General features: G+C 43.2%; 1 pseudogene; it reads left to right on the top strand.

Moving 5' to 3' along the window:
- The first annotated feature begins 2,701 nt into the window (after window positions 1-2,701).
- LOC147200964 (immunoglobulin-like and fibronectin type III domain-containing protein 1) lies at window positions 2,702-12,086 on the top strand (annotated as a pseudogene).
- Window positions 12,087-12,840: the final 754 nt, after the last annotated feature.

Genomic DNA, 12,840 nt, shown 5'->3' with positions numbered 1-12,840 from the left:
CAAATTTATAGTCGCATCTTCTAGCATTACATCCCAGTGCTTTTTTTTTAGGGTTGCGGTCCAATTTTAGTGTCGCTGAAGAAGACGGGGTCAGCAGTTTCACACACCGGGGAGTCTTTTCTCACGTTTGAAGGGCAGGGCTCCTTACAATGCGAAATGAAATAAAACAATTTTCACTCCATGTCTGCATGAAAATGTAGATTATCCAAATATGACTTTTATGATTTTGTTTACCTTCCGCGTTTGGTATATGAAGGATTTGAGCAAATTGATGAATATTTGGCCACATTTAAGAAAGATAAGATAAGATAACCTTTATTTGTGCCACACTGGGGAAATTTGCAGTTGACAGCAGCAAAATTGTGTGTGTTTCATTGCACAAAATACCGTATTTTCGGCACTAAAAGACGGACTGGATTATGAGGTGCACCTTCAATGAATGGCTATTTTGTAAAAAAAAAAATCATACATTGGACGCTTCACATTATAAGGCGCAATCTACAATCCCTCCACTAGATGGTGCTACGCTCCTTCCATTCAACTCGAGAGGCGTCCGTTCAACTTGAGAGGTATTCATCACCGCCTCTGAAAAATGTAAATTTACTATTACTGGACTTAAATGAAAGTACGAAAATTGAAAATAATGCATCAAAACATAAAATCAAGCAAGGAAATCACAAAATAAATTCTATATCCACCCTACAGAATTTATTTTGTGATTTCCTTGCTTGATTTTCTTCGTGGTTTCATTGAAGTAATAATTAATTTACGTTTTTCGGAGGCGGCCATGAATGCCTCTCGAGTGGAACGGAAGAAGGCACGGAGACGGACAAAGACGTACAGTACCTGTATTTGTTGAGACTGTGAAAACCATTAATAAAGTCTGCGTTTAAAAAAAAATAAAACCACAGCTCTCCTTTTTTCAACAAATACAGGTGAGTCTTTGTCCGTCGCCGTGCCTTCTCTTATTCCGTTCAACTCGAGGCATTCATGACCGCCTCCGAAAAACGCATTGGCATTTCCTTGATCATAGCGCCACGACTACTACGATCAGATGTCAGTAGTCGTTATTTATTCCTTTGTTGTGTATTCACAAATGATGAAATCACAATATAAATTCTATAGGGGTGGCTATAGCAACAAAAGTTATTTAATAAAGCAGCGACATAGTTCACTGAACCAACAGCAAGTTATAATCACATTGGAAGCATGTCTCCAGGAAGGAGCCATCTTGGAGTCGATGTATTACCGTAATGACCATACGAACGACGCACCGGATTTTAAGGCACTCTGGTGAGCTTTTAAGAAAATTGAAGACGTTTTGGTGTGCCCTATTGTGCGGAAAATACGGTATATGTTTCAGAAAAGAACTGTACACAGTTCAATATAAATGCAATTTCCAAGAATGAATTGGCGTTTTCGTACTCCTGACATTTGTTTACACAATTAGTTGAAATAACACTTTGCACTTGATTGGTAAACGTTTCACTGTAACGGTTACAGAGACTAAGGCGACTAAGGACAACAATTGCAAAGACCTTCAAGCAAAAAAAGACTTCACGTTTCATTCTGAAAGCTTTTAGTAGACATTCTGTAGTTGAGAGAGGGATTACAAGGCGTCATGGTTGCATATCCTCTCATGCCGCCTTTTCAAGAACGTATGGCTTTTTGGGGTCCATGCGAGTAAATCTATCCCTGAGGGCCACAGTAAAAGAGCAAAGGGTAAGGTTGCGTCTCAAAAGCCTTCACTCCCACTCGCAGGAATGACCTGGCAGCACATCGGCGGATAAACCTCGGCTTGGAAAATAGTGAGTCGAGGCACCAAGATGCTGAGCTTATTCTCAAATATGTATTCTTGCCCTTGAACTTATTTCATGTGAAATGAATTGTGCCCATTTGATAACAGCTGAGTCAAAGTTATGCATGTTGCAAATGAACAGCGTATATAATTTTAGTCAAAACAAATGAGAATGTGCACTGTATGATGGTGGCATGGTCTGGACTTGTTTGAATGCAGAATTGACACATCCAGGTGAGAAATGAAAAAAATAAAATAAAATAAGGGTCTATGATTTACCGGTGCTGTGAAGGGCTATAGCCCTGTCAGAAATCAATGTAGCCCAAACTAAGCCCTTCCAGAATTTCACTTGATATTGTAAAATATATTCATCAATTATTTTCTCAAGTTCCTTATGTAGTGGTCAAGACCCACTTCAGTCCCCGGAGAGAAAATATACTCGAGCCATCCCTGGCGGTTGTGTAGTAACGCAAAAGTATGAATTTCAACATTATTTGCAGGAATCCGTAGGCTTTATACAATTATTTGATGACCGCGGGGGCTTTGTCATTTACGGGATGAATCGGATGGCTTGTGGATATCACACCAAAATTTCACTCTGCTGTATATTACGACAAACTGCAATTGTAAGTGTACTGCATGCACCAGAAATGTCCAATTGGAGACTCGGCTTTATGATGTTTTCCTGATTGATAGTGGGGAAAATTAAGGAATAACAAATGGGTTTATTGCCGATTAGGAAATATATTTTAGAACGGAATGGGGGGATCTCTTTCCAAATGTTCCCAAAACACTTTTGAGACAATTCGAATCCAAAGATCAACCATTTGCTGCCCTGCATCAACTATATATAATTTGCATTTTACAGAGCAACTGTCCAAGCTGTGCATCTAAATCAAAATATTTAAGATACGCAGAGGCAAGGATGTGCAGCCCACTGTTCCTGGACAAGGTAAGTAATATCAGTTTCTGTTCTTTACTTTTCTTTTATAAAACTTTATAAAAAATCCCAAAGGTACGACCTTAGAGGGATTCAATCTATTTCAACAAATGCCATGATATTTTATTTTTTTCTATTTTTTTTTTTTACAGTGAATATAAAAAAGAAATTGGGTACCGGGTGTGATGGTCACACAATTGTAGAAATCCCTGCAGGCACCAAACTTCACCCGGAAACCCATCGCGCTTAACATTCAGGACGGTAAGCTGCAAATAGTCCCGTGTCAAAGCCGCGTGTGTTTTTGTATGTCACACCTGACGGCATGATGAACAGCAAGTTTGACGCCGCTCATTTCCAGGAAAGCTTGCCGTTTTCAAAGCCATAGTTAATGGCACCCTGTGCCGAGGGTGTCGTGGGCGAGAAATGATGGGGACATTGATGAAAAAAAATTGCAAAATGGTCTATGATACGCATTCTGGTGAACAGATATACAAGACTGAAGGAAATAGGAATAAATCAGCGGAAATACTGTAACTGTGGCATCAATCTTGCATTTTTATAGATCCGGGATGAGTCAGTGGAACACGCTGACTCTTACAAAAATGTTTTGCGGCAAATGAGTACGGAAAAGCAGTTCTCACAGCTGCCCCTAATGTCTTTGAAGGTGAGTCACGTACATCATTTAAAAAACGTAATTACTGAGAGGGATTAATTGTCCTCCATTCTAATGGTTTCCTTTCTAGTTGGCTATAAAAAGAGCAGAGCCTTGCAGCAATCAAGAACAGGTACACACTCCACACTGTTTGAGATGCAAAGACACGCATACACTGAATTAATCAATCACTCCCGCCTGCCCCCCCCCCCCCCCCACACACACACCAATCTCCATTGCTTCCAGCTGTGCGAGAACTCCCTGAAGACTTCAGGAAGGCCTTAAAACACACGTAAGTAAGAACTCCAAAGAATCAGGGTGGCAAAAGCAGATGGCATAGGCATTGATATCAATGAATTTCTTGAGTAGGGCTAACATCGGATGAAAACCTGAAATCAAACGAGTCCTCGACGACAAAGATTATGAGAATATCTGCAGCGAATATGGTGTCACGGATTTCCACTGGATGCTGAAGAAACTAAATGAGAAGAAACTGGAAAGGGAGCGTGAGCAGGACAAGGTGTTTTTTTTCCTGCATTTTTATTCTACAAATCTACAGCCTCGGTTCCCTGTCAGTGACGGCGTAAATGTGAGTGTGAATGGCTGTCTCCTTCGATATGTCTCCTGCGACTAACCAATTCAGGGTGAAGTCTGCCTTTTGATCGAAGTCAGCCGGGATAGGCTTTCAACACCATGCAAGCCTGAACAGGATAAGCAGTATTGAAAATGGATGCATGGAGCTTATGTGCAACATAATATGGCACACACAGGATTGCTTTGTCCTGATATTCATAAAAACAGGTTGTCGAGACACTCTGCAACCTAAAACCCATTGAAGTCAAAGGCAATGGGGCAGAGTTTGAGCTTGAAATGTCTCTTAAAGACCCTATAAGCAAAATCTTCTTGTATAAGGTCAGACACTTCCTTTTCAATTGCCAAAGTCTTGTAAATGTGAAAGAGTGTGGGAAAAAAATAGTCTTCAATTCGACCGGACAGGATGGCGTAATGATTCCTTTTGAAGATTGTATCAAGGTCAAGAACACTTTAAGGCAAGTCGGGAAAAAAATTGTCATTAGCATCAATGGTGTTAATCCCGATGATGCTGACTTGTATCAAGTGGATGTTGATGGTGTCAAGATCTTCTCAACCGACTTAAAAGGTGAGACGGTGCATCTGGACTGATGGCTCATATTAAGCATAGTAAGGTGGAGAAGGTTGAGAAAAAAACAAAGTGATGGATGGAGATGCAACCATACCAACAGCCACCAGAGAATCAGTTACAGAAATGGAGCAAGAGGAGGGAAAAGAAGTAGACCAAAAAAAAGGAGAGGAGGACTTTGAGGTAGAGGATGAGGAATAGAAAGAGGAGAGTGGAATGGAAGACGCAGAGGGAGTGGGAGAGGAGAAGAGAGAAAACAAGCCGAAGCAGAAGATACGGGCAAAGCAAGCTGAGGTTGCCGCTGATGCCAAAGCATCTGACGATAGAGAAGAAGAGGAGCCAGTTCTGGAGAAAAAGAAGAGAGTAAGAAGAGGCCCACTCGTTCCCGATATTGTCACTGGTAAGATGAATGAGATTTTTCCAAACAATAGAGTGACAAGGATGGACAGGATCAGAAATGAGGTCATCAGAGGGACAACTCAGACAGGAAAGTTTGGAGAAAAAGTTAGAGAGGCCAGACTGAGATGGTTTGGACATGTACAGAGGAGGGACAGTGGATACATTGGTAGGAGAATGTTAGAGATGGAGCTACCAGGTCGGAGACGGAGAGGAAGGCCAAAGAGGAGATTCATGGATGCCGTGAGGGAAGATATGCAGGTCGTTGGAGTCAGAGTAGAGGATGCAGAGAACAGGGAAAAATGGAAATTAATGACTCGCTTTGGTAACCCCTGAAAAGGGACAAGCCGAAAGGAGAAGAAGAAGAAGAAGAAGAAGTGTGTTCTTTACCCTTTAGATGCGGGTGTTTGCTTTACCAGCGCTTTGTCTGACATAAATGCCATCATTGACATGGAGGCAGAGTAAGTCTGCAGACTGACCAGCGAGGAATGTGAAGGAGTCTGGTACAAAGATGAAAAAGAGGTGAGAGACAAAGAGTATATTTGAGAGTGGTGTTTTTTTTTGTTGTTGATTTGTTTTTTAATGGCTCCAATGTATATTTTAAATAACATCCACAGCAGTGGCGGATGCTGGTCTGTCAAAGAGGGGAAGCTCAATTTTGGCCGACATCATAAAATGTGTCAGTTTATTTATAAGTGAATTCTACTCTCCGTTCCTTTTCAAGAAAATGATCTGTGACCCTGTCATACCAACAAGACGTCTTTTCCAGGGACTTAATTAGTGTCCTACAACTACAGGAACTACAATAAAACCCACCAGAAATAAAAGATTAATTTGTCGCTGCGATTGGCTGGCAACTGATTCAGGGTGTCCCCGCCTACTGCCCGAAGACGGCTGGGATAGGCTCCAGCACCCCCCGCGACCCTAGTGAGGATCAAGCGGTTCGGAAAATGGATGGATGGATGGATGTTTACAATGAAGAGTGTCGCTAAGATGATTAGGAGAAGTCTCCAGCTCAACTCAGAACAGAATGCGAATTGAAAAATTGCTCACACGGATGCCTACACTAAAAGGTCGGTGATTGGCTCATTTCAATGTCAATCAAACTGGCACACAGGTTCAGACAGATCATCCAATCTGATGCTGAAAAGCCTGGCGTCCGGTCCCTCCCACTGCATCCAGTCCCAGAGACGCCGAGCGTCCGTGGGCGGGGCAAAAACCAACTTGTATCCAATGACTCGTCTCCGTTCAACACATTGGGACAACCTACCCTGAACTCTCGAGACGCTCTGCGGGCGCTCAGCGTCCACTGTTTAAAGCACAGCGAATCTGCGGGAATGAATGAGAAGGGAGTCGCGTCGTAACCAGTAAGAAGAGGCTGATTCGGAACAAAAGTTGAGCACGTTGTAACGCATATTTAGTCAATGACATGTACACACAATGAAATTGACATTCATATATTTGATCACAGGCGGCCCGGTAGTCCAGTGGTTAGCACGTCTCTGTGTGCCCTGCGATTGGCTGGCAACCGATTCAGGGTGTCCCCCGCCTACTGCCCGAAGACAGCTGGGATAGGCTCCAGCACCCCCGCGACCCTAGTGAGGATCAAGCGGTTCGGAAAATGGATGGATGGATGGATATTTGATCACTTATTCTTTGACATTTTAGCCGAGCTTCCCTTGCAGTCCGAGAGCAATCGCCACTGATCCACAGATGATGTCTGTAGGGGTGTTCACACGGCAAGATTTGGTCCGGTGCTACGCCGGGGCTGCCCCAGTAGAGCGTTCACACGTGCAAATTAGCTCCGGCGTAGCCCCGGAAAACAGCTTACACCGGACCAAATTTGATCCACCTCAGGGAGGTGGTTTAAAAATTTGCTCCGGAGCAAATGCTCGTTTGCGAAGCAGCACCGGTGTAAATTTGCACGTGTGAACGCAACTGGGTTAAATTTGCTCCAGAGCAAATGCTTGTGAAGCGTACGTACGGTGAAAATGCGTTGCTTTCGTGCTCTGTCGGACTTCCGTCATGTGTTTGTTTAATAACGACACAAGACTTGGCTGGTAACATCTTTCCTTTTGTAGGAGACTGGACTGTCTCGGAGTTGTTTGTGTAGTTTGTTCCTTTGTTGTGTGTTCACAACCCCCATATAATTTATTTTGTGATTTCCTCTCTTGATTTTATGTTTGGCGCATTACGTGTTTGCTTTTCTGAGTGTCATTGAAGTCATCGTTGATTTACGTTTTCGGGGGCGGTCACTCTCGAGCAGAAGGCACGGAGACCGAGAAGGAGAAGGATGTGCCTGTCCAGTAGTCGCTTGAGTTGTGTATACGTTTTAAAAAGAACCAACACGACAGCTCATTTGTTTTCTGTCATTTTGCTCCGCTGCAGAAACTGCCGTGTGAACGCAAGTGGGGCTGCACCGACGCTGTGCCGGTGCAGACACGCTCAGCGGCTTTGTACGTGTGAACGCTCCACACAATTTGCTGCGGTGCAAAATATATCGCAACAAAATACATCGGTGCAGCGCCGGAGCAAATGTGTGCCGTGTGAACACCCCTTAAATTGTTGAAGATGGGACTTACCGCAAGCTTGTGTTAAAAAAAAAAAACTGCAAAGAAGAGGATGCAGGAAAGTATCGCTTTGAGGCCGATGGCCATAAAACGGAAGCGATGGTGATTGAAGGTAGTGACAAGAAAAAATAAAAAAGAAGAGTATCCCCTGAAGAGGTCGTTTGGTGATGAATGGCTCGGATAAAAGAATATGTGCTCTTCCGACTGACCCCCTGAGACTGAACAAGGATGACCTCGCTAGGTTCTTAAAACCGGCGATAGTAAACACTGGGAAAGATGCAGCCTTCAAGCTGTCCTTTGTTGGCCGAGAGCCAATGAAAATCCAGTGGTACAACGAAGGTGAAGAGCTGTTGGAGGACGCCCGGACAAGAATTGAGAAGTCCTCCACGCACACTCGCTTATTGCTGCTCAAGTGCAATCGCAAAACCTCAGGGGAAATGAAGATAAAGATTTTTTAAAATGAATTTGGACCAATAGAGACAGTCACTCAACTCATTGTTCTCGGTATGAACAGCGCGAATGAAAAAAACAACAAAATTGCCGCCATGATTTCTGATTCTGAATTTTTAAATTTGCATATTTATCATATGAGAGTATTTTGGCTCATCCTACTCATTTTAAAATCTCACAAAGACAACCAAAGAAAGTACATGATGCAGTTTCTCTAAAATTATTTGTAGTCATCAACAGAGAGAGAGAAAAAAATAAAAAACCTTCTAAATGCACTCCTTTATTAAGTCGTGAGTTCTTTCCCCCATGCATTCCAATGTTGTCTAGTGTCTTTACGGGTCAATCATTGAGCACTATTCTCAACTGTGTCAATCAGAGGCCGCAGTTCTTTGGATGTCATTCCGAGTTCTTTTGTGACCCACTGAATCAGCCACTGTTAATAATTTTGGTTGGCATACCACTACTGGAAAGGTTTACCACAGTTGTGATAAGGTCTGCGACCAGAGTTCACTTGCGTCACAGCCCCTTGTAAATGAAATTTCTAAACTGACAGATTGGAATCACTTTGTTTCTCCTTTGTTCTTGAATTTCCTTGAATCATGGCACGATACCTTTGTTTTGAGATCTTGTCAAGTCAAGTCAAGTCAACTTCATTGTCAAATGTGCTACATGTGCAACATACAGCAGAGATGAAATGACATTCCTCATCAGAGAGAGGAGCCGCTGCGGGTGCCCGCGCCGCCATCAAAAGAACAGTTAACATAAAATGACAAAATAATACAAAACAACACATTAGACACAGACAGTCGTGCAATCTAAACCACTTTTTCTGCATACACGTTGTTGTTTAAAGCAGTTATAGATGAAAGAGGAGCGAATCAGAGCGTCATTTAACCAGTGGATCAAAGAGGTCATGCTGAAAATGTGCACATGTCTGCTACAAGTTATGTTTGAAAGCAAACAAGAAGCTGTAGCGTCCATTGACGAAAAAGCAATTGGCTCACATCTCCTTGTAGCCTACTTCACTTGATCTGACTGGTACTATTGTGTGTGTGTATGTGTGTCTTTTTTAATTCAACATATTGTGCAGTCAAAAGGGCCTGGCTGTCTCGATCAAAATTGAACTAATCTTTCCAAAAAGTGTGACCACAGTTCACTCATGATTTCACAAAGCAGCACAATTCACTTTTCACATCGTGCCAGACAGGTTGGTGTTTTTTACAGATCATGTGAGTAACCCACTGTAGCGACCCCTCACCAAAAGGGAGCTGAAAGTCAAACAACGTGACTTTTAAAATGCATTTTTGGGATTGTCTTTGTGAGATATAACATCATTTAATGATCCGAAAAATTAAAGTATGAGAAAGATGCTAAAAGAAGAAGGGGACCAGAATGAGGCCAAGGGATATTTTGTGGAGATCAGGCCTGCCGAAAACCATGAGTGGTGTCATTGTAACTCAAGCGCTATCATTATAAACTCCTTCACCATCATGGGTCTTAAGTCAATGGCCATGTACTGGGTAAGAGTGCTAGCCACTGAAGCCATCATTTATCCATTTGCATGTTTAGCTTAAACTACTTATTGCAGACAGACAGACTTTTGACTATATATGACTATTACTCTGAACCTTGCAATATGACCGCCACCTGAACCTTATGATGTGACCTTGACTTGAACTGTCTTAACAACGAAAAAATAATGTTAACACCTTTTGCAGAAATAGACCAGAAAATGCTGTAAGTGCATCTCTTGGCTAGCTTGCGGTTTCGCTCTTGTGTTCCAACCAAAAGTAGAGGCCCTGCGAATAATTAGGGTTTCGTGGAAGCCAGCGTTAAGACGACGTCGAAGAAAAGCTAAAAATGTTGCAACATTAAAGCACTGTCATTATGTTTTATGTCTTTGAAAGCTAAAAATGTTGCAACGTTAAAGCACTGCGATTATGTTTTATGTCATTCGAAAACAAAAGTATTTGATGATTCCATTAAGAAATGAAAAGAAGCCAAGAACATTAGAACATTAGAGCTCTCATCCTGAAACAGAAAGGATGATATCCATTTGGAGTTACGCCCCGCTTAGGATATATAAGACTTGTATGGAGATGTTGCCTTTGCGCATTTGCACCTTGACCACAACAATTGCTTGTATCACACTTGTGCCCTGAACGTTCAGTAAATCCTCTTGCAAGAACCTCTCCATTTCCAGCCTCTGACTTTGCACCTCACCTCAGCCCAAATTCAAACGAACACGCAGAGGACCTGAGGGGAGCAGAGGACAGTGAAAGGATCCCGCAGTGTCCACAACAACCTTTCCCTCCCCCGCCTCCAACACCACCAATGAGGGTTAACCTCAAATTATGCTGATTTTGTATACTCATTCCAATGCAGTGAGACCTCAATTTACTGACAAAAAAAAAGAAGAACTTGATCATAACGAGAGCTGGCAACTCCACAAGGGTCAACTATAACTTCTAGGTTCAGTATGCATGAAAAGGAATGAGCACATTTCAGTGAGACATCCATCCATCCAATTTCCGAACCGCTTGATCCTCACTAGGGTCGCGGGGGGTGCTGGAGCCTATCCCAGCCGTCTTCGGGCAGTAGGCGGGGGACACCCTGAATCAGTAGCCAGCCAATTGCAGGGCACACAGAGACGAACAACCATCCACGCCCACACTCACACCTAGGGACAATTTAGAGCGTCCAATCAACCTGCCATGCATGTTTTTGGAATGTGGGAGGAAACCGGAGCACCCGGAGAAAACCCACGCAGGCCCGGGGAGAACATGCAAACTCCACACAGGGAGGCCGGAGCTGGAATCGAACCCGGTACCTCTGCACATTTCAGTGAGACAGATTTTTAAAAACCTCTGTCTCATGCTGTTGACAGGATTCTCCAATACCAACAATTACATCGGTCAAGATTGGGCTGCCTCTTCCCAAGCATGTGACAGTGAGCAATTCCGACACTTCATCACTTAATGTCAGAGATTTTCTCGGACAAAGTTAAAGAAATGACTCGGCACACAGGAAAATTGTCTTCAATATCGGCGGGAGCGGATCTCCGAGAGCGAACGACGGTCAGTTGCTCCGCGATCACACTCAAAGTCCCGCCACCGCGAGTTCGCCATTTTATTGTAACATATGCAAAATACAAGAAAAACACTGCCCCCGATATTTGCATGCCGCACCCCCGGTCCGGCTCCTCGGTAGTGATTGGTTACCTGTTTTTCAAACTTGAACCACCAGTACATTGGCGCCTTTTCTGGCTGGTCTACATCGAATTAACATGTTGTAGACTTTGCGGATGGTCAATGTCGTCTGGGCGCGACGGGTGTTCTCAACTCGTCTTTTGTTGCTCAACCGCTGTTCCCGAATTATTCATTCCCCTTTTGTGACCGAGTGTCGCCTTCTCCCCTGTGGTTGTCCACCTGTATTGACGTGCTAATTGTGGACTTCAACAGTCCCCCGGCCAGATGGCCGGCACCTTTGTGTGCAGCCATTTGTGGGTGCTGGATACGCACCCAAACGCTTCGATGTGCCCAAATAAATGAAACTTTAAACACGATACAATTTTGCTCATAGATTACTCCAACACTTAATGATCGCGTCGTCTGAGCATAGACACCGGGATCGACACACTGACCTTGAGGAACATCGTTGGACAAGAATCATGCAGTGTTGAGATGAGAGTCACAGGTAGAATTGAATTGGTAGATTACTTGGTCATCCACAGCAAGAGAGCTGCATAGATAAGTAATCTGTGTATTTTATTATTTTTCTATGTGGCTTAACGTTGATTATTTTCCTAGATGACTCCAAGCCTCCAGGCATGGTGGAGTTGGATGAGAATGTGTTTGGAACAGTGATGATCACTTGGACCGCCTCTCCGGATTAGAAAAAAGATGACAGGCTGCACTACCTGATCACCAAGCGCGACTCCGTCAAAGAGCAGTTGGCAAACGGTAGCGGACCATCTTTGCAACAAAAAGTTTACGGCCATCAATATTTTGCCAGGAACGCAGTACAAGTTCCGCATCTATGCCAAGAATGACATGGGTATTTCTCAACCTTCGGAGTCGCCAAACTGGGAAGTGAAGCGAGAGAGAGGCAGGGACATGTGACAGCTGGTAGATGCTTTGAGTCCAAATCTTGTTGCTTAATTCTTCAGCTAATTCACACAATTTGGTGGACCTCTGTTCACTTATTTCCAAACTTTACTTATATGCTACATTTTCCAATACTGACACAAAGCGAGCGATACACAAACGCTTTTTAGAATCTGAACACATTTTCTAAGTGTTCATATAGTGTGTGGTACAAACAACCCGCAATTGACGATCTGTCCATCGACAATCAAGCGTCTTGTCCCCCAAATCTAAACTGAACAATAGCGGTAGCCAACCGATGAGAGACAGCAATATTCTGTCGGTGTATCCAGCAAAATTGAGTTGCAGCTCTGCTTACCTTGTGCCTCCGAGATGACAACAAGGGTGACACAGCTTGGGATGTGGGTGTTTCTGCATCATAATGGTCTTACATGGTTTATTTCAAATGTGATGAATGGGCAGGAACACCAATTATTTCCATACAAGCAACTAAAAAGTCATTGTCCATCATGTGTCACCTTTAAAGTGCAAAATAACAAAACATTCTGTTTCAAAAGATGTATTCTTTGCAGTTAGATGTGCTGATCCAAAATGTGATGAATGCAGTGATGTGTTTTACCGGCCCATACAGTGGTACCTCTCATTACGAAATTAATTGGTTCTGGAAGAAATTTCTTAACCAGAAAATTTTGGAAATAGAGACACATTTTCCATGTGAATGCACAAATCCGTTCCAAACCCTCCCTCCCCACAAAATGTTTTCTAAAGC

This window comes from Hippocampus guttulatus, chromosome 8, assembly GCF_054856545.1.
Source record: "Hippocampus guttulatus isolate MCC_2025c chromosome 8, RoL_Hgut_1.0, whole genome shotgun sequence".
Lineage (NCBI taxonomy): Eukaryota > Metazoa > Chordata > Actinopteri > Syngnathiformes > Syngnathidae > Hippocampus > Hippocampus guttulatus.
This window is presented reverse-complemented; position numbering and strand designations above follow the sequence as displayed.